Source organism: Mus musculus, chromosome 4 (genome assembly GCF_000001635.26).
Source record: "Mus musculus strain C57BL/6J chromosome 4, GRCm38.p6 C57BL/6J".
Taxonomy (NCBI): Eukaryota; Metazoa; Chordata; class Mammalia; order Rodentia; family Muridae; genus Mus; species Mus musculus.
The window spans coordinates 115,138,132-115,158,510 of record NC_000070.6 but is presented as its reverse complement, the minus strand read 5'-3'; the positions used below and the strand labels follow the sequence as shown (position 1 = coordinate 115,158,510).

General features: G+C 42.8%; 1 pseudogene; it reads left to right on the top strand.

The window, feature by feature from the left end:
- Cyp4a28-ps (cytochrome P450, family 4, subfamily a, polypeptide 28, pseudogene) lies at positions 2,006-19,947 on the top strand (annotated as a pseudogene).

Below are 20,379 nucleotides of genomic sequence, written 5' to 3'. Positions count from 1 at the left end.
GGGAGTATGGAGAGATACTGATATTTCTCGTGACTTAGAACAGTTAAAGGCAAACATTTCAGATATTAGTAAAAGTTATCTGGACATTTGGAACATTGATATATTAGAGATTTGAAAAACAACCTAAGTGCATTGAACCCCCTGGATTGGGTTCAATATATAATCCTACTTGTGATTATTTTTGGCATTGTTTTCTTAGTAATCGTTGTGTTTCCACTCATCTTTAGAGTGCTCCTGAGGTCTGTAGCTACGACGAGGCGGGACATCCTGGAACTTTGGCTGAAAAATAAAAAAAGAAAGGGAGAAATGCCATGCTCTCCAGTCGAGTCAGCTTGACAGGCTGAGGCTTGGAAGCTGTTCATGAGGCAAAAAGAGTTTCAAGGAAGCTCTCCTCCTGGAGTTTGGCGTTCCCATTCCCATTTATTAATTTTCCATTCCCGCGTTAGTCTAGTGTATGGATCCACGTGCTCTCTATTAGTATTACCCTATTATAAGTGCCTTTTAAGATTGAATTCTGACATAGCTAGATCCAGTGTTCCAAGATCCCAGAAGCTGCTGAGTTTAAAATCCTGTGAGAAAGCAGCAAGGAAGTTTAACCTATTCAGTAACTGATTAAGCATTGCAATAGATGAAATCAGTGGCTCAACTGGTCCGCAGAAAGAGCCTGGGAATCTCACTGAGATAGAAATCTTTAGTACAGGCTACATTCCATACCTAAAGCAAGCTGGTATACTCTCCTGACAAATGGAGATTCTCCAGATAAGATAAGAATTAGCGAAGCCTAGAAATTTAGGGGTCTGTGACATTACATTACTTTTGAGGCCTGCCAAGAGTAAAACCCCCTGGTGCTATTAACACTAAAGTGTGAAATTCTTGCCTGTCACAAGGCTGATCCTAGACAGGACTGCTTATCTCTATTTGAAACATTTACTTGGCTCCTGCAATACCTTTCAAAGTCATCCCTTTGTATCTGGTAAACTTCAATGTACCTTGCCTGATGTGACTTGCAACCCCTTGTATTCTCTGTACTATAAAAAAAGTCTGATGCTCGACCTGACATTACATTCAGATTCAACACAACCTCTCCTGTGTGCATCTGTCTGTCAATTCATCCGACGCTTTGCCCACCTGCCCCAGAGACCTGTTCCACGCAGACACAGGGACCCAGAGGGTCTGCGGCACCTTGTGTCCTGTCTGTCTGACAACCCCTTCTCTCCGACTCCTGCCCACCCATCCCAGAACTCTAACTTTCTCCCATGGATTGAGGGGGGGCCCCACTGAGGCCAGTCCGTGGCAGTGAAGTACTTGGAGTCAGTCATGATTCTGGATCTTTAGCAAGAACTGGAGGTAAGGGCAGGTTGACAAGAGATGCCTGAGATGTCTGAGTGGTGGTATAATGGTTCATCCTGAACTCTTTTTTTTTTTTTTGACGGGGGGGGGGGGGAGGGGGTCGAGACAGAGTTTTTCTGTATTGCCGTGGCTGTCCTGGAACTCACTTTGTAGACCAGGTTGGCCTCGAACTCAGAAATCCGCCTGCCTCTGCTTCCCCAGTGCTGGGATTAAAGGCATGCGCCACCACGCCCGGCCAATCCTTAACTCTTAATAACTCTTTTACTGAGGAAAAAAATCCTTCAGGCAAGGAGATTTTACCAATGAGAACATTTTAAGACTAGAACCAGCTATATATACTAAGCTTATGATAAACTAGACTATTAATTACGTAAATCCAAGATCTGTGACTAATTTTTGTCCCTGTTACCTTTTCAGCATATAGAAGGTGTTTATTAAATGACTCCAAAAAGATAGAGAAAGGATATGACAGATTAGGGCCATTACCAATGTCTCATTATTTGACAGTTCATAAACTCTGAACTGGAATTCAGAATCTGTTCTCCGTCTTCCCCCTCCCAGAGGTAGATGGAGCATCTTTCAGATATATCTATAGGATAATAGGAAGATTCAGTGTCTGGGAAGGACAGTCTATGGGCCAGAAGCCACTACACCATGAGTATCTCTGCACTGAGCCCCACCAGATTTCTGGAATGTGTCTCTGGATTCCTCCAAGTGGTCTCCCTGATTGGCCTGCTTCTGCTGCTCTTCAAGGCAGCACAACACTATCTGCGCAGACAATGGCTGCTCAGAGCCCTCTACCAGTTCCCATCACCACCCTCCCACTGGCTCTTTGGGCATTGCTTGCAGGTAGGAAGGAGTGGAACTGGGAAGGGGGTGAGCTCAGGCTTACACATTCTAGCTTTAAGGATATAGTAATGGAAAATTGAGGATGCAGAAACTGAAGATGAAAATATCCTTCACAGTGCGCAGCATCAATTCCTTTTGTGTGTTTTGGGAGCACAGATTCCAAGATAAGGTGTGCTAGTAGAGGACTCTAACAGCAATACACATAAAAGACATAGTCTATTGTTTAACAAGCATGTGGCCTCTGTACAAACCCAGCTTTGCTATCAGCTTCTGCAAATCTCAAATAGTGTGGAGCTCAGTTATTTACTTATTTATATGTTTGTTTACAACCCAAAAGAAGCTCCCCCTTCTTAGTCCCCCTCAGAGATATAGAGTCCCTTCTCTATATCTCCCCTTCCCCTCTGAGAGGGTGGGGCTCCTCCGGAGATCTCCCACCTTAGCACATCAAGTCTCTGCAGGATTGGGCTTCTGCTGCCCCACTGAGGCCAGACCAGACAAGGCAGCCCTGTTGGGGAACTTATTCCACAGTCAGGTCACAGCTTTAGAGGCTGCCCCTTGTTCTAGTTGTTGGGGGACTCACATGGAGACTGAGCTGAACATCTGCTACATATGTGCCTGGGGCTCTTGGTTGGTGCTCAGTCTCTGAGTGGAGCTCACTTCCTTATTAGAAGCCAGTTCTGCTGTGCCTCAGCTCTGTTCCACAGTCCTTCGTTGCTCCTGTCTTGTGACTTCCTAGCCTGGCACTTCCAGGACCAAGGTTTTTCCTTTTTGAGTTGCTCTCCAGTTGAAACACCACCAGGATTCCAAATGTTCTCTAAGTATCAGGTTACTCTTTTAGAGTGTTTGATAATGAGTCACTCAATGTCCATTCCAGCTTCTGCCTCAGTGAAAGCACAACATTGTGGTGGAATCCTTGCCCCATTGGGGTCACTGTCTGTGGTGAGAACAGACAAGGAGACAGAAGGAGTCAGAGCGCAAGGAGAGAATGAATTCTTCTCTTGCAGCTCCACAATGTAAAGAGGAATGACCAATTCACATGGACTTTCCCCAAGGTTGGTTACTTAGGGCTGAAACCATAACAATGGCAGGAAAAAATGAGGAAGATAGTAGCCCAATGTCCTTCAACTAAGGACATGGATGTTTGAGTTTTCCCCCATTAAATAGGGTCTGTTTGTCTCCCCATTTCCCTGTCATGAACTCTGGATTGCGAGCTGCATGAAAACATACCATCCACTCAAGGTGTCCCTCTTCCCAGTCTCACACAGCCATAAGAGAGCTCAGGAACAAGGGGAGGAGCAGTCTCTGGGCTAGAGGGTCAGATCAGAACCCCTATCCTTCTACATCATAAGGTGGTGATCCCAGAGCTGGACCACTGTTTTCTAGGAGGCCAAATTATGGCCAGCAGAGGGCAACCTACCTCATATGGGAGTTATAAATATTTGTCACAAAGAAATGGCCAAAGCTTAATTGGAAAAGTTTGATTGTGCAAAGTTGTTGATAACTTACAGATTAGTTTTCTTTTCTTTTATTTTGTTTTATTTTTCTCCATTTATTCATTCATTAATTCATTTTATATCCCCATCGCTGCCCCATTTCCATTCCATCTCCTTGAGAGATTCTTTCTTGATTTGAGACCTAACCTATTATTTGACACAATTGTTACCATCTAAATATACTCCTTTTGGAGCTAGCAGTTGTCAGAAGGCATCAGTAAGACTTCTTCAGTGACATTGCAGTGATACTGATAGTCTATGTAGACACTCACTAGGTGAATAGTTTTTATTTGTACAAATCGTATTTTGGTAATACTGAATGACCTCCCAACTTCTGGTAGTTTATAGCAAATGCATCCCTAAATTCTAACCTTTGTCATTCCGAGGTGTTTATATTCATTACCTCTGTTATTGCAGAAGTTGGAATGAACAAGGATTCATTTGTGCACTGGGTGGAAACAGTGGCAGTAAGCTGGAACAGGAGTTGCAGGCAACAGACTATTCTGTGTGTTGAGATTAGAAAAGGGGCATGTTACTGTACTAAAAACTTCTTCTCAGGTGTTTGCAGGGTCAAGCTGAGGGACTCACAGAGAATTGAATCTTATACCTAGTAGTCAAGGCACCTACTGGACAGTCCCTGTGCTGGATTAAAATGCAGAGTGATTTCAAGGATGAATGTGATCAGGGAACACAAAGCAGTGTGACCTGAGAAGGATGGTTCTCAACGTTTGTCAGGAGAGACTAAGCCACATCCCCTTGCTAGAGCACAAATGCAAATGCATTAGCTCTGTGATGGTCCCTTGTTCCTCAGAAGGAACCTGACATAGGTGAGTGCCAGCAGTTATCAGTGAATTCATCTGTGCTGTTCATGTGCTCATCCACTGACTGCACAAGGAACATTTTGTTCTCTGCCAAGCTCAGCTGTCTTTCAGTTTCTCTTCCCACCAACAAGTGAACCCTAAAATGTTGTCTGCAATCCCTACTATACTCAAATGCAGTAGTGTGGGGCACAGGGACTAGCTGTCAAAATAGGACTCTGGCAAATTTTGTTACATATGTCACACAGTCATGATCTAAAAAACATATTGAATTGTCCTTACAGCAAGAAAAGAAATGTTCTGGCCACCACGTGAACCTGGGCTGCCTGTAGAAAGGAGTGTTCCTGGTGATTTATGCTTGTTACTAGCTTATGCGACAGGACCGGCTGCATAGTAGGGCCTTAATCAATACTTAACGGACAGATGTGCAGAAGCAAAGACTCAGCAGCCTGAGGAATCGTGATCTCTCTCCATCCCTTCTGCATCCTGGCTGCTTTCTGTCTTTGAGTCTACAGGAATCCTTTCAGCCCAGCCTCTTTTATTCTTTCTCTTACTGGTTTTAGACCAAGAGTCTATCTCTCTTGCCTCATGCCTACTGATAATTCACTCATGCACTCTCTGACTCCTCCCCTCATGTGCTCATGTTTATAGAAATAAAGGATGATTGCTGTGGGCAAGGCTGATCATTTTGCTGAGAACTCAAGGATGTCAGATTTCAGAGCTACATTTGCCACCACAGAAGTAATGATGCCCAGAAGTAATGGGGATAGAGGGCAAGGACACTGTGGGATGTCAGGTCTGGATCTAATAGAATCACAAGGACATCACACTCAGCACTAGAATCCTCAATCTTCAGAAAAACAAGGGAAAGTGACAGTTCTTCTTACGTGGTCTTGCATGGAGACTTATAGGATTGTACCAATTGGAATGGGTTGTAACACAAAAGAGCTGGGCAGATAAGACAAAGAAAGGTCTTGTCTCTCACTGTGGAGACTAGAAACTCATGGTCATGGGGATGATGGGGATGGTTTTTCCTCTGGTCTCTAAAGAGATTTCAATTGCAGGCCTGCCTCCTTGGCTTATAAATGGTAATCATCTTATTATGAAACTACATATCTATCTCTGTGTTTATTGTTCTGTCCAAAATTCCTCTTTTCCTAAGGACAGCAGTATAGTCGGTTAGGTCCATTATCAATACCTCATTTTGCTTTGGTTACCTCTTTGAAGACCCTATGTCCTGATAGTGTTACATTTTGAGGTTCTAAGGTTTAGCATTTCAATGTATGATTTTGAGCAGAACATGGTGAAGACATGAATCTAACAGGAGTAAGTTGATATTAACTTTTGCCCTTTGGAAGCCAGCACTGGGAACTAATCAAGCAAGGCTGTAAGGGCAATTCAGAGAGAGCTCTTACATGGCCCAACATGGAGTCACATTCTTACCTTTATGCCATGACCTGGGCAGTCACAATGAGAGCAGACCATGCTGCAGTTCCTCACAGTCAGATACTTAGCACTCTGTGGATAGATCTAGCACCATGTCTCTGTATCTGTCAACTTATCATTTCTACTTCCAGCCTGTTGCTCAAGATGGTATCATTTGCTTTATTTCTCCTGGTGGCAGTTCAAAGAGGACGAGGAGCTAAGATGGGTGCTAAGATATGTAGAAAAATTTCCAAGTGCATTTCTCCACTGGATATGGGGAAATAAGTCTTCATCAAGATCTATGACCCTGACTACATGAAAGTGATTCTGGGGAGAGCAGGTGAGCGTGAAACCCAACCCAGCAGACAAAAGTCTTCTCTCAAGTACATGTTTACAATCTGATAAATGACAGAAGATTGGCAGCTAAAATATGGGAAGTTTCTATCTTATTATTTCCTACTGCTCCAGCCACAGCCCAGCTAAAGTCCAATAATACTCACTAAATACTGAATGATTCTAACAGTTAAGTAGCTAGAAAACTTATTGTATTCTTAGTTACGTTGGCTGTAATATAAATTGGGTTTGAAACATCCCTTTAACAGTCATCCTAGGCCAGAAGACTATGACCCACTGTAGAATCCACAGAGTTTCATCCTCTCTTGATACTGACATCATGATTGGTGTGCCTTAGCAGTTCTGAACAGTCCTGGCTGTCAGTGTGCTAAGATGTGAACCTTGCATTTCTGATTCCACTTGAGAGTACCAAGAGAAACAGACAGACAGATGTAGTAGGAGAGGACAGGGACTCTGAGATTCAGCAAGGACCATGGCCTCAACCACAGGTGCCTGATTTGGAGAGTGTCAATATTCAATCAATCACCCCCTCCCCTTTTTTCAGACCCAAAGGCTGGCCTCTACCGATTCTTGACCCCTTGGCTTGGTATGTAGCCGTAAACCAGGACTCTGGTCACTACACAGTTATGTTTTTCTCAGTGCTAATATGTACCTTATACATCTTCTTTTCTCTCTTTGAAATTTTAAGTGCAGTGGTGCTGGGAATTTAACCTGGATCCTTGGGAGAAGAGCCATGCTTTTAACTACTGAGCCACCTCCCAGCTCTTCTGACTCTTCCTAGTGATGATTGGAACTGCCTGATGCTCTGCTCCTTCTCTGCAACTCATGTTCATTTTCTCTAAACACTCTTGGACCCACTTTTATTTGGCCTCCTTCCTATGCAGCCTTCAACTCCATTGTTACAAGAATTTTTTATTATTATTATTATTTCAAATGAGCATAAGCAGAATTAGGTTTTGTTGAGGAGTTGTTTTTTTTTTAAGTTATATTTTGGATTTTCCACCCTCTCCTGCTTCTTCCCTATCCCAGGCCCTCCTTTGGACTTTCCAGGCTTCCTGTGGCCTCTTCCCGCTATTATGTCCTATGTGCCACATTGCTTCTCCTCCTTTCCTCAATTCCTCTTGTTCCTTTCCTGTGGTCTCTCTTCTATTTTCAAAGTCTGTGGATGCTTGCCCCCATGTCCATATGCACATTAAAACACTATAAACTAGAGTCTGCATGTGAAACCTTTTTAGTTTTAGTCACATCTGTGCTGATCATATCAGATTTAATGGCTCAATCCTGAAAACTATTACTGTTTGCTATACATGTTTAGGATTTTCTTCTTACTCCATTATCTTACTTCAGGACTTCCACTATCTGCCTGTCATCTTACCCCCAACTCTCTCCTCTGGTCCCGCTAATCCCTGGGGTCACACACATAACCAATTCTTGCCCAGGACATGGTTTGTTCATTTTGAATGGACATAAGTGGTTCCAGCATCGTCGGATGTTGACATCAGCATTCCACTATGACATCCTCAAGCCATATGTGGGGACCATGGCAGATTCTGTGCAAGTGATACTGGTGAGTCCTCTCCCTGTCCCTCTGTCCCTCCCTGCTTCCCCCTTTCCTTTCCCCTTCTCTTTCTCCCTGTCTCTGTCTTTCTCTGTTTCTGTCTCTCTCTCTCTGTCTCTCTGTCTCTGTCTCTCTCTCTGTCTGTCTCTCTATCTCTGTCTGTCTCTCTGTCTCTGTCTCTCTCTGTCTCTCGCTCTCTCACATACACACACACACACACACTCACACACCTTTACACTCAGATTTTATTCTCTAAGTAAACAGTCAAAAGACATAAATACAGGGAATATCATTCTGAAGCCATTACTGAGAAAATAATTTCTTCAAAAGTAGACAAGACAGAAAGTATTTCAGGTGTCAGGGTATGTACATAGTTTGCTCATATCCAAGGAGAGAACATCATGTGGGATATAAACCCACTTCCTACTTCCAAGTTGCAGCATGTGTACTAGAATAGTAATTTCCTCTAGACATCATGATGGTCCTCCCTTGCTGGTTAGCCAGTGGTAGCTTCAGTGACATGATAGCTATCTCAGGATGACAATCCTTCTCAATCTTGGGATCTATTACTGCTGTACTGAACAGTGACTAGACTATGAAATATAAGCCAGAACTTCGTTCTCACAGGGAAATCTACTACTGCATTCTCCCTTCCCATAGGAAACATTATTTCTAACCCCTTCCACTGCTGCCCCCAGTGCTTTGTTCTCATATGATTGACGAATGAAAGGAAGTGACATCAGGATGCCCCCATTGGGAATGCATCTGCTGTCCCATTGCCTTTCATTTTCCAAACATGTTTTATGTTCATGTTTGAGAAATGGTCAGTTTTTCAAGTCTAATTCATCCTTTTTTTTTCCATTTTTATTAAGTATTTAGCTCATTTACATTTCCAATGCTATACCAAAAGTCCCCCATACCCACCCACCCCCACTCCTTTACCCACCCACACCCCCTTTTTGGCCCTGGCGTTCCCCTGTACTGGGGCATATAAAGTTTGCGTGTCCAATGGGCCTCTCTTTACAGTGATGGCCGACTAGGCCATCTTTTGATACATATGCAGCTAGAGTCAAGAGCTCCGGGGTACTGGTTAGTTCATAATGTTGTTCCACCTATAGGGTTGCAGATCCCTTTAGCTCCTTGGGTATTTTCTCTAGCTCCTCCATTGGGAGCCCTGTGATCCATCCATTAGCTGACTGTGAGCATCCACTTCTGTGTTTGCTAGGCCCCGGCATAGTCTCACAAGAGACAGCTACATCTGGGTCGTTTCGATAAAATCTTGCTAGTATATGCAATGGTGTCAGCGTTTGGAAGCTGATTATGGGATGGATCCCCAGATATGGCAGTCTCTACATGGTCCATCCTTACATCTCAGCTCCAAACTTTGTCTTTGTAACTCCTTCCATGGGTGTTTTGTTCCCAATTCTAAGGAGAAGCATAGTGTCCACACTTCAGTCTTCATTCTTCTTGAGTTTCATGTGTTTAGCAAATTGTATCTTATATCTTGGGTATCCTAGGTTTGGGGCTAATATCCACTTATCAGTGAGTACATATTGTGTGAGTTCCTTTGTGAATGTGTTACCTCACTCAGGATGATGCCCTCCAGGTCCATCCATTTGCCTAGGAATTTCATAAGTTCATTATTTTAATAGCTGAGTAGTACTCCATTGTGTAGATGTACCACATTTTCTGTATCCATTCCTCTGTTGAGGGGCATCTGGGTTCTTTCCAGCTTCTGGCTATTATAAATAAGGCTGCTATGAACATAGTGGAGCATGTGTCCTTCTTACCAGTTGGGGCATCTTCTGGATATATGCCCAGGAGAGGTATTGCTGGATCCTCCGGTAGTATATGTCCAATTTTCTGAGGAACCGCCAGACTGATTTCCAGAGTGGTTGTATAAGCCTGCAATCCCACCAACAATGGAGGAGTGTTCCTCTTTCTCCATATCCACGCCAGCATCTGCTGTAACCTGAATTTTTGATCTTAGACATTCTGACTGGTGTGAGGTGGAATCTCAGGGTTGTTTTGATTTGCATTTCCCTGATGATTAAGGATGTTGAACATTTTTTCAGGTGCTTCTCTGCCATTCGGTATTCCTCAGGTGAGAATTCTTTGTTCAGTTCTGAGCCCCATTTTTTAATGGGGTTATTTGATTTTCTGAAGTCCACCTTCTTGAGTTCTTTATATATGTTGGATATTAGTCCCCTATCTGATTTAGGATAGGTAAAGATCCGTTCCCAATCTGTTGGTGGTCTTTTTGTCTTATTGACGGTGTCTTTTGCCTTGCAGAAACTTTGGAGTTTCATTAGGTCCCATTTGTCAATTCTCGATCTTACAGCACAAGCCATTGCTGTTCTGTTCAGGAATTTTTCCCCTGTGCCCATATCTTCAAGGCTTTTCCCCACTTTCTCCTCTATAAGTTTCAGTATCTCTGGTTTTATGTGAAGTTCCTTGATCCACTTAGATTTGACCTTAGTACAAGGAGATAAGTATAGATCGATTCGCATTCTTCTACACGATAACAACCAGTTGTGCCAGCAACAATTGTTGAAAATGCTGTCTTTTTTCCACTGGATGGTTTTAGCTCCCTTGTCGAAGATCAAGTGACCATAGGTGTGTGGGTTCATTTCTGGGTCTTCAATTCTATTCCATTGGTCTACTTGTCTGTCTCTATACCAGTACCATGCAGTTTTTATCACAATTGCTCTGTAGTAAAGCTTTAGGTCTGGCATGGTGATTCCACCAGAAGTTCTTTTATCCTTGAAAAGACTTTTTGCTATCCTAGGTTTTTTGTTATTCCAGACGAATTTGCAAATTGCTCCTTCTACTTCGTTGAAGAATTGAGTTGGAATTTTGATGGGGATTGCATTGAATCTGTAGATTGCTTTTGGCAAGATAGCCATTTTTACAATGTTGATCCTGCCAATCCATGAGCATGGGAGATCTTTCCATCTTCTGAGATCTTCTTTAATTTCTTTCTTCAGAGATTTGAAGTTTTTATCATACAGATCTTTCACTTCCTTAGTTAGAGTCACGCCAAGATATTTTATATTATTTGTGACAATTGAGAAGGGTGTTGTTTCCCTAATTTCTTTCTCAGCCTGTTTATTCTTTGTATAGAGAAAGGCCATTGACTTGTTTGAGTTTATTTTATATCCAGCTACTTCACCGAAGCTGTTTATCAGGTTTAGGAGTTCTCTGGTAGAATTTTTAGGGTCACTTATATATACTATCATATCATCTGCAAAAAGTGATATTTTGACTTCTTCCTTTCCAATTTGTATCCCCTTGATCTCCTTTTGTTGTCGAATTGCTCTGGCTAATACTTCAAGTACTATGTTGAAAAGGTAGGGAGAAAGTGGGCAGCCTTGTCTAGTCCCTGATTTTAGTGGGATTGCTTCCAGCTTCTCTCCATTTACTTTGATGTTGGCTACTGGTTTGCTGTAAATTGCTTTTATCATGTTTAGGTATGGGCCTTGAATTCCTGATCTTTCCAAAACTTTTATCATGAATGGGTGTTGGATCTTGTCAAATGCTTTTTCTGCATCTAACGAGATGATCATGTGGTTTTTGTCTTTGAGTTTGTTTATATAATGGATTACATTGATGGATTTTCATATATTAAACCATCCCTGCATCCCTGGAATAAAACCTACTTGGTCAGGATGGATGATTGCTTTAATGTGTTCTTGGATTCGGTTAGCGAGAATTTTATTGAGGATTTTTGCATCGATATTCATAAGAGAAATTGGTCTGAAGTTCTCTATCTTTGTTGCGTCTTTCTGTGCTTTAGGTATCAGAGTAATAGTGGCTTCATAAAATGAGTTGGGTAGAGTACCTTCTACTTCTATTTTGTGAAATAGTTTGTGCAGAACTGGAATTAGATCTTCTTTGAAGGTCTGATAGAACTCTGCACTAAACCCGTCTGGTCCTGGACTTTTTTTGGCTGGGAGACTATTAATAACTGCTTCTATTTCTTTAGGTGATATGGGACTGTTTAGATGGTCAACTTGATCCTGATTCAACTTTGGTACCTGGTATCTGTCCAGAAATTTGTCCATTTCGTCCAGGTTTTCCAGTTTTGTTGAGTATAGCCTTTTGTAGAAGGATCTGATGGTGTTTTGGATTTCTTCAGGATCTGTTGTTATGTCTCCCTTTTCATTTCTGATTTTGTTAATTAGGATTTTGTCCCTGTGCCCTGTAGTGAGTCTAGCTAAGCGTTTATCTATCTTGTTGATTTTCTCAAAGAACGAACTCCTCATTTGGTTAATTCTTTGAATAGTTCTTCTTGTTTCCACTTGGTTGATTTCACCCCTGAGTTTGATTATTTCCTGCCGTCTACTCCTCTTGGGTGAATTTGCTTCCTTTTTTTCTAGGGCTTTTAGATGTGTTGTCAAGCTGCTAGTATGTGCTCTCTCCCGTTTCTTCTTGGAGGCACTCAGAGCTATGAGTTTCCCTCTTAGAAGTGCTTTCATTGTGTCCCATAGGTTTGGGTACGTTGTGGCTTCATTTTCATTAAACTCTAAAAAGTCTTTAATTTCTTTCTTTATTCCTTCCTTGACCAAGGTATCATTGAGAAGAGTGTTATTCAGTTTCCACGTGAATGTTGGCTTTCCATTATTTATGTTGTTATTGAAGATCAGTCTTAGGCCATGGTGGTCTGATAGGATACATGGGACAATTTCAATATTTATCTGTTGAGGCCTGTTTTGTGACCAATTATATGGTCAGTTTTGGAGAAGGTCCCGTGAGGTGCTGAGAAGAAGGTATATCCTTTTGTTTTAGGATAAAATGTTCTGTAGATATCTGTCAGGTCCATTTGTTTCATCACTTCTGTTAGTTTCACTGTGTCCCTGTTTAGTTTCTGTTTCCACGATCTGTCCATTGAAGAAAGTGGTGTGTTGAAGTCTCCCACTATTATTGTGTGAGGTGCAATGTGTGCTTTGAGCTTTACTAAAGTGTCTTTAATGAATGTGGCTGCCCTTGCATTTGGTGCGTAGATATTCAGAATTGAGAGTTCCTCTTGGAGGATTTTACCTTTGATGAGTATGAAGTGTCCCTCCTTGTCTTTTTTGATAACTTTGGGTTGGAAGTCAATTTTATCCGATATTAAAATGGCTACTCCAGCTTGTTTCTCCAGTCCATTTGCTTGGAAAATTGTTTTCCAGCCTTTCACTCTGAGGTAGTGTCTGTCTTTTTCCCTGAGATGGGTTTCCTGTAAGCAGCAGAATGTTGGGTCCTGTTTGTGTAGCCAGTCTGTTAGTCTATGTCTTTTTATTGGGGAATTGAGTCCATTGATATTAAGAGATATTAAGGAAAAGTAATTGTTGCTTCCTTTTATTTTTGTTGTTAGAGTTGGCATTCTGTTCTGTGGCTGTCTTCTTTTTGGTTTGTTGAGTGATTACTTTCTTGCTTGTTCTAGGGCATGGTTTCCATCCTTGTATTGCTTCTTTTCTGTTATTATCCTTTGAAGGGCTGGATTTGTGGAAAGATATTGTGTGAATTTGGTTTTGTCGTGGAATACTTTGGTTTCTCCATCTATGGTAATTGAGAGTTTGGCCGGGTATAGTAGCCTGGGCTGGCATTTGTGTTCTCTTAGTGTCTGTATAACATCTGTCCAGGCTCTTCTGGCTTTCATAGTCTCTGGTGAAAAGTGTGGTGTAATTCTGATAGGCCTTCCTTTATATGTTACTTGACCTTTCTCCCTTACTGCTTTTAATATTCTATCTTTATTTAGTGCATTTGTTGTTCTGATTATTATGTGTCGGGAGGAATTTCTTTTCTGGTCCAGTCTATTTGGAGTTCTGTAGGCTTCTTGTATGATCATGGGCATCTCTTTCTTTATGTTTGGGAAGTTTTCTTCTATTATTTTGTTGAAGATATTAGCTGGCCCTTTAAGTTGAAAATCTTCATTCTCATCAATTCCTATTATCCGTATGTTTGGTCTTGTCATTGTGTCCTGGATTGCTTGGATGTTTTGAGTTAGGATCCTTTTGCATTTTGTATTTTCTTTGACTGTTGTGTCGATGTTCTCTATGGAATCTTCTGCACCTGAGATTCTCTCTTCCATTTCTTGTATTCTGTTGCTGATGCTCACATCTATGGTTCCAGATCTCTTTCCTAGGGTTTCTATCTCCAGCGTTGCCTCGCTTTGGGTTTTCTTTATTGTTTCTACTTCCCCTTTTAGTTCTAGTATGGTTTTGTTCATTTCCATCACCTGTTTGGATGTGTTTTCCTGTTTTTCTTTAAGGACTTCTACCTGTTTGGTTGTGTTTTCCTGCTTTTCTTTAAGGGCCTGTAACTCTTTGGCAGTGCTCTTTTGTAATTCTTTAAGTGACTTATGAAAGTCCTTCTTGATGTCCTCTATCATCATCATGAGAAATGTTTTTAAATCTGGGTCTAGATTTTCGGTTGTGTTGGGGTGCCCAGGACTAGGTGGGGTGGGAGTGCTGCATTCTGATGATGGTGAGTGGTCTTGATTTCTGTTAGTAGGATTCTTACGTTTGCCTTTCGCCATCTGGTAATCTCTGAAGCTAGCTGTTATAGTTGTCACTGTTAAGAGCTTGTTCTTCAGGTGACTCTGTTCGCCTCTATAAGCATACGTGGGGGGTAGCACTCTCCTTAGTTTCAGTGGGCAGAGTATTCTCTGCAGGCAAGCTCTCTTCTTGCAGGGAAGGTACCCAGATATCTGGTGTTCGAACCAGACTCCTGGCAGAAGTTGTGTTCCACTCACTAGAGGTCTTAGGATCCCGTGTGGAATCCTGTGTGGGCCCTTGTGGGTGTCAGGCGACTCCGCTGGCAAGGTAGCCCGGGGCTCGAGTGGAGCAGAAGGGGCTTGTGCCCCAGATCAGGCCCGGGTAGCCTGCTTCCCTATGTACCGCAGTCTCAGGTTCCGCGCGATTGGATTGGGGCAGGCGCTGTGTTCCACTCACCAGAGGTCTTAGGATCCCGTGGAGATTCCTGTGTGGGCCCTTGCAGGTGTTGGGCGAGACTCTGCTGGCAAGGTAGCCCGGGGCTCGAGTGGAGCGGAAGGGGCTTGTGCCCTAATTCATCCTTATGAGCACTGAGAAGACTGAGAATTTGTAAAAGCTGAAAGGTCATAACTAATTCCAAAAAAAATAAATACTAATAAAATAAATTTGCATGATATTAAGAGAACTATTCAATCCAGTATTGGTTTTCTGAAACAGGCATAGCAGTCCAAATATATCTTCACATTCTTATCATAGGAGGGGTACTTGCAGGCATGTAGAGCTGAATACCTGGTGTGGAGAGAAGAAACTAGTATAATTTGCACAGCACTTCTGGGAGATAAGAAAACCATGTCACACTCCCATCACAGGACAAATGGGAGCAGATTGCTTGTCAAGACATCACTCTAGAGATCTTTCACCCTATCTCCTTGATGATGTTGGAGACCATCATGAAGTGTGCCTTCAGTTACCAGGGCAGTGTCCAATTGGACAGGTCAGTGACTACTCTGCACGTGCAGGGACCTTATTCTTACCAATTGATGGGCCTCACCAAAGAGACATGTGGGGCTTATAGGATGTTTATCTCTACAAAAAGCAAGATTCTGTCCCCAGCATCAGGCAAGTTCTAACTACAAAGCAGATCCAACACTGTCCTAGTCATATACCCCATTCACAGGCTATAACAATGAGTGAGTGTGTGTCTTGCTGTTACTTATTCAACCTTCTTAGGAATCCTCACCAAAAATCAACTCAACTCAACGCTGTTTCCATACCAGATGTTCCTATTACCAGCCTGTTTTGTATCCTCTCTCTCAGGAGTTCTCAGGCCTACCTCCAGGCTGTTAGTGATCTGAACAACCTAGTGACTTCCCGTATGACGAATGTTTTCCTCCACAATGACATTATCTACAACCTGACTTCCCATAGCCGAAGGACCAACTCTGCCTGTCAGATTGCCCATGAACACACAGGTTGTGTTTTCTCCTTTCTCTCAGCTCCTTTAACAGGTTCAGCTTAAATGAAGTGGCCATGACTTCTCAGGTAATCTCAATGCCTGAAGCATTCAGAAAAGATTTATATGCATTTGTCCTCGGTATTTCCCTTGCACCAGTCTTGGTAATAGAGATGGGAGAATATCTGAAAGCCTGGGAGTGATCACCTCTGCTACTATTTTAGCGATGCTGTTTACTGACCTTTAAAGCAACTCAAGCAGACACTGCATGAGCCATGGTCCAGAGAGGACTACTAAACATCCTTCAGATGGTGTTAGACTTTTTGACACTTCTGCCACTATATGCTTACTGACCTCTATAGAGCACTCAGACTGGGACTGGTGAAGTGGCAGACCTGCTGAGGGTTGTTGTAGTTCTCATCCCTGTCTCTTACCCATTTTCATGGGGCAGACCGAGTTGTCAAGCTGAGGAAGGCTCAGCTACAGGACAACAAATCAATGGAGAAGCTCAGAGGAAAGAGATGTTTGGATTTCCTGGACATCCTTCTATTATCCAGAGTGAGTAGCTAGAGTTGAGTTCTGAGACTCTGCCCAGGATTAAACTAAGTGACAAAGACTGCTCCTCTCACCATGGACTCTCCAGATGGATGATGGGAGCAGCTTGTCTGACAAAGCATTGCGTGCTGAGGTAGACTCACTCATGTTTGGGGATCATGACACACCAGCCAGTGGGATCTCCTGGGTCTTCTATGCTTTGGCTACACATCCCAACCACCAACAGAGATGCACAGAGGAGGTCCAGAGCCTTCTTGGGGATGGATCCCCCATCACATGGTGAGTGGGAACTCAAAAAAAAAAATACAACACTGTCTTGATATAGGGAGTCTCTGGTTCTCTCAGGCTCAGCTTGGTCTTCAGGATGGGCTTCATTTCAGGGAACACCTGCACCAGATGCCCTATACCACCTTGTGCGTCAAGGAGGCCCAGAGGCTCTATCCAACAGTACCATCTGTTGGCAGAAAGCTCAACACACCTGTCACCTTCCCTGATGGACGCTCCTTACCTAAAGGTATGAGCGATTACTTTGAATGACTTGAGTTTTCTGGGGACAAAGAAGGAGCAGAACTTTGTGTGTGCTTCTCGAGTTATGAATTCATTAAATCTTCTTCTCCTTGTAAGTAAATCTGTGCAGATTTCATGGAAAAAATGACATGCATTTTTGTATTTAATTAGAATCGTATTATTAATTTTCAATAGCCACACTTTCATGGTTTAGAATCCATACTTTCGTGACAACAAGGTTCCTTTATTCAGATTCCATGATTTTTTCCCCTCTGAGATATAATCACATTTCTTTCTTTATTTTTCTAAATGTGGATAGGTGTTTTTCCTGCATGTTATGTCTGAATACGACATGTTTGGAATGCCAATGAGTAACAGTAGTGATTTTTGGATGTTCTGACACTGAAAATATAAACTGCTGTCAGATGCCACATGGATGCTGAAAACTGAACCCAAGCCCTCTGGAAAAGTAAACAACTCTTAACCACTGACATTTTTAAAATTCAACATCCTACAATGATCCCTGATAGCACAAAGAGACCTCTTCTTTCTTAGCTGTATACTCCTAAAAGTATTCTTCACACTAGATTGAATATGTGGAATAATTCTATGGTGATTTATCCCTCATAAAACATATTCATTTTCACAATGATCACTCAACCCTCAAGCTCTTTAACACCCATAACCAATGGAAGTGAATTCATGACTAGAGCTATGAACGTCTGACTTACAGAAAGCAAAGGATGGAGAGATGAGATAGATGTGAGTGTGATGTGGTTCTTTAGATAGGTTACATCAAGGGAAGGTACCAGAAAGTTCTGTGTTGTGAATTTTATTTGCTCTGGTCTGAGGTATCCTCTGATTGTTGATAGAGAGCACAGTCAGTTGTTTTATATTCTCCAGTGCATGGAAGGCATTTGACAAACCTGAGTGATTACTTAGTAATGACTTCACAATGGGTCTCCAATACATTCCTGCATTTATTCTACAGTCATCATCAACTGCTTTCACCTTCCCAACAAGATCATACTGACCAACTTTAGGATTCATGGAACCAGGTCTTTCACATATAGAAGGACCCTGCTATCCAACAGACCAGACATTCATTCCATGTATTTTCTCTCTCCCACCTGCCCCACAGGTATCACAGTTCTGCTCCACTTTTATGCTCTTCACCACATCCAGAGGTAGGCATCGTTGGAGAACAGAGGGAAACATAGTCCAATTCCAGTGCCTCTTCCCGGTCTCTCCTGAGAATTTTGTCCCTCACAGGCTAAGAACAAAGGTGTAGCCACTGCCTGTTTTGTCCTTGGAACTCTCTCTGCAGGTGTTTGATCCTTCCCGGTTTGCAATGAATTCTGTCCAACACAGTCATGCTTTCCTGCCCTTCTCAGGAGGATCAAGGTAAAGCATTCTGTCTAGGTAATGGGGTAGAGGTTAAAATTTATATCCTCTGAGTACGCATGTGCACACACTCTTTTCCTTCCCTTTTCTATCCTTTCAACCCCTGAACACTAGATAAAAAGAGAAATGCAGATAGGGAGTAAAGGAAAGAGATGCCTGAATGAAGTCAGGGGTCAGAAAGGGACAGCCTTATCATTAGACAATTTCCTGCTGATTAGGGGCATTGAGGTTCTAAGAGTATCATAAAAGTGGGACACAGAGAAATGGATTCTCCCCTGTCTCAGTGAGATCACATTTTTGTTACATAGAATGAGGCACTGACACTTGAATCAAACACATCATTCCCTCAGTCTTTCACACCTCTGTAGCTCATTGAACGGTTTTTGGAAACATACTAACTCTTAACACTGCCCTACACCCTCACTTCTGTGCCCTTGAATAAAGGACTTATGGACTATTGGATGTCTGAATTAGAGAGAGAGAGAGAGAGAGAGAGAGAGAGAGACAGACACAGACACAGAGACAGACAGAGAGAGACAGAGACAGACAGAGACAAAGACAGACACACAGCTGGCCAATCATGAAGACCATTGGCTGAACCTTTAGAAAATGCAGACAGAGGGTAAGAGAGGATGTTTCAGCAAACTCGATAACACAATCTAACATAGAAAGTTGAGCTGATAAGAGGTAGGTGCCAAGGCCAAGAAGTGGGAAGGGGTGGATAGAGGAACAGGGTGGGGGGAGGATATAGGGAACTGTCAGGATAGCATTTGAAATGTAAATAAAGAAAATATCTAATTTAAAAAAAAGAGGTAGGGAGAGGTACCCAGAGAGCACAGTGCCACACTCCTGACTTCTTTGACACTGTTCTACCTGAAGGAAGGCATGAAGGATCATTAAGAACGGGAGACTTAAGGATTCCAGAGAAGTTTGGGAGAAAATGTTCAAGTTTGCAAGAAGGGACATTAGAAATGATGGGTACTATAGAACTAGGGGAAGAGTTGAATCTAAGCACTGGGTGGAGACAGATGGGGAGGAAGCTTGAAGCTCTCCAGAATGGTATCTTATTTGGTTCCCCTCTGATGGTTGTCAGTCCTTTCCTTCATACCACATTTCCCCTTGGAAGTGTGCTCTGCCTCTTCCTTGGTTGCTCTGACCACTGGTGTTACTGGGGAAACCTAAAACTCTCAGTGGAAGAAGTGAACACCCAAACATTGAGTGTATAATGGCAAATGTGAGACTGTCCCCTGGACGCTTGTCCTCTCCTAACAGATGTCACTCCTCTGAAATCAGTACTGGCTTAGACTTAGTCCTGGGAGTTGGGGAGCTCTTGTCACAGCACAGGAGCAGAGATGGGTGTGTGAATGAGGGAAAGGCAGTCTTGGTGAGAGAAGGATCCCTTCCCAGCTCTGCACAGAACAGGAGACCATTTTATTGTTGCTGTTGTTTTGTTTTTGTTTTTCTGGGGTGTTGTTGCTGTTGCTGTTGTTGTTGTTGTTGTTGTTGTTGTTTTATTGGCTTTTTTTTTAACCCAGGAACTGCATTGGGAAGCAACTAGCCATGAATGCACTGAAGGTCGCTGTGGCCCTAACCCTGCTTCGATTTGAGCTGCTGCCAGATCCCACCTGAGTCCCCATCCCTACTCATCAACTCATATTAAAGTCCACAAATGGGATCCATCTGCACCTGAGAAAGCTCCAATAGTGCTACTGGGGACAATGACTGCCATTCTATCTGTCACTGCTCCTATGCCCTGCCTAGGTTTCTGCTCCTTGCTTCTATCAGCCCACCTGCCTCTCTTCCCTCCTGTCTGCTAGGGAATCACCAGGCCACCTGTTTCTCTGTCCTTTTCTCTGCCTCATCCCTCTTGGCTCCCCAACAGTTTGTCTGTCTGTCTATCCTAATGATGGCTTGCCTGCCCCTCTACCTGACTTTCCTCTTCTTCCTATTTGTCTCTGCCTTGAGTCAACTTCCTACTTTGTTCTGTTGAACTAACACACTTCTATGGCTTAAACAACACAGATTTATAGTTACACTTCTGTGAAGCAGGTGTAACAGATGCTCTCCCTGAGTGAAGACCAAGCTTCACACGAGCTCTCAGGAACAATCCCTTTCTCTAATCTTTCAGCTCTGGAAG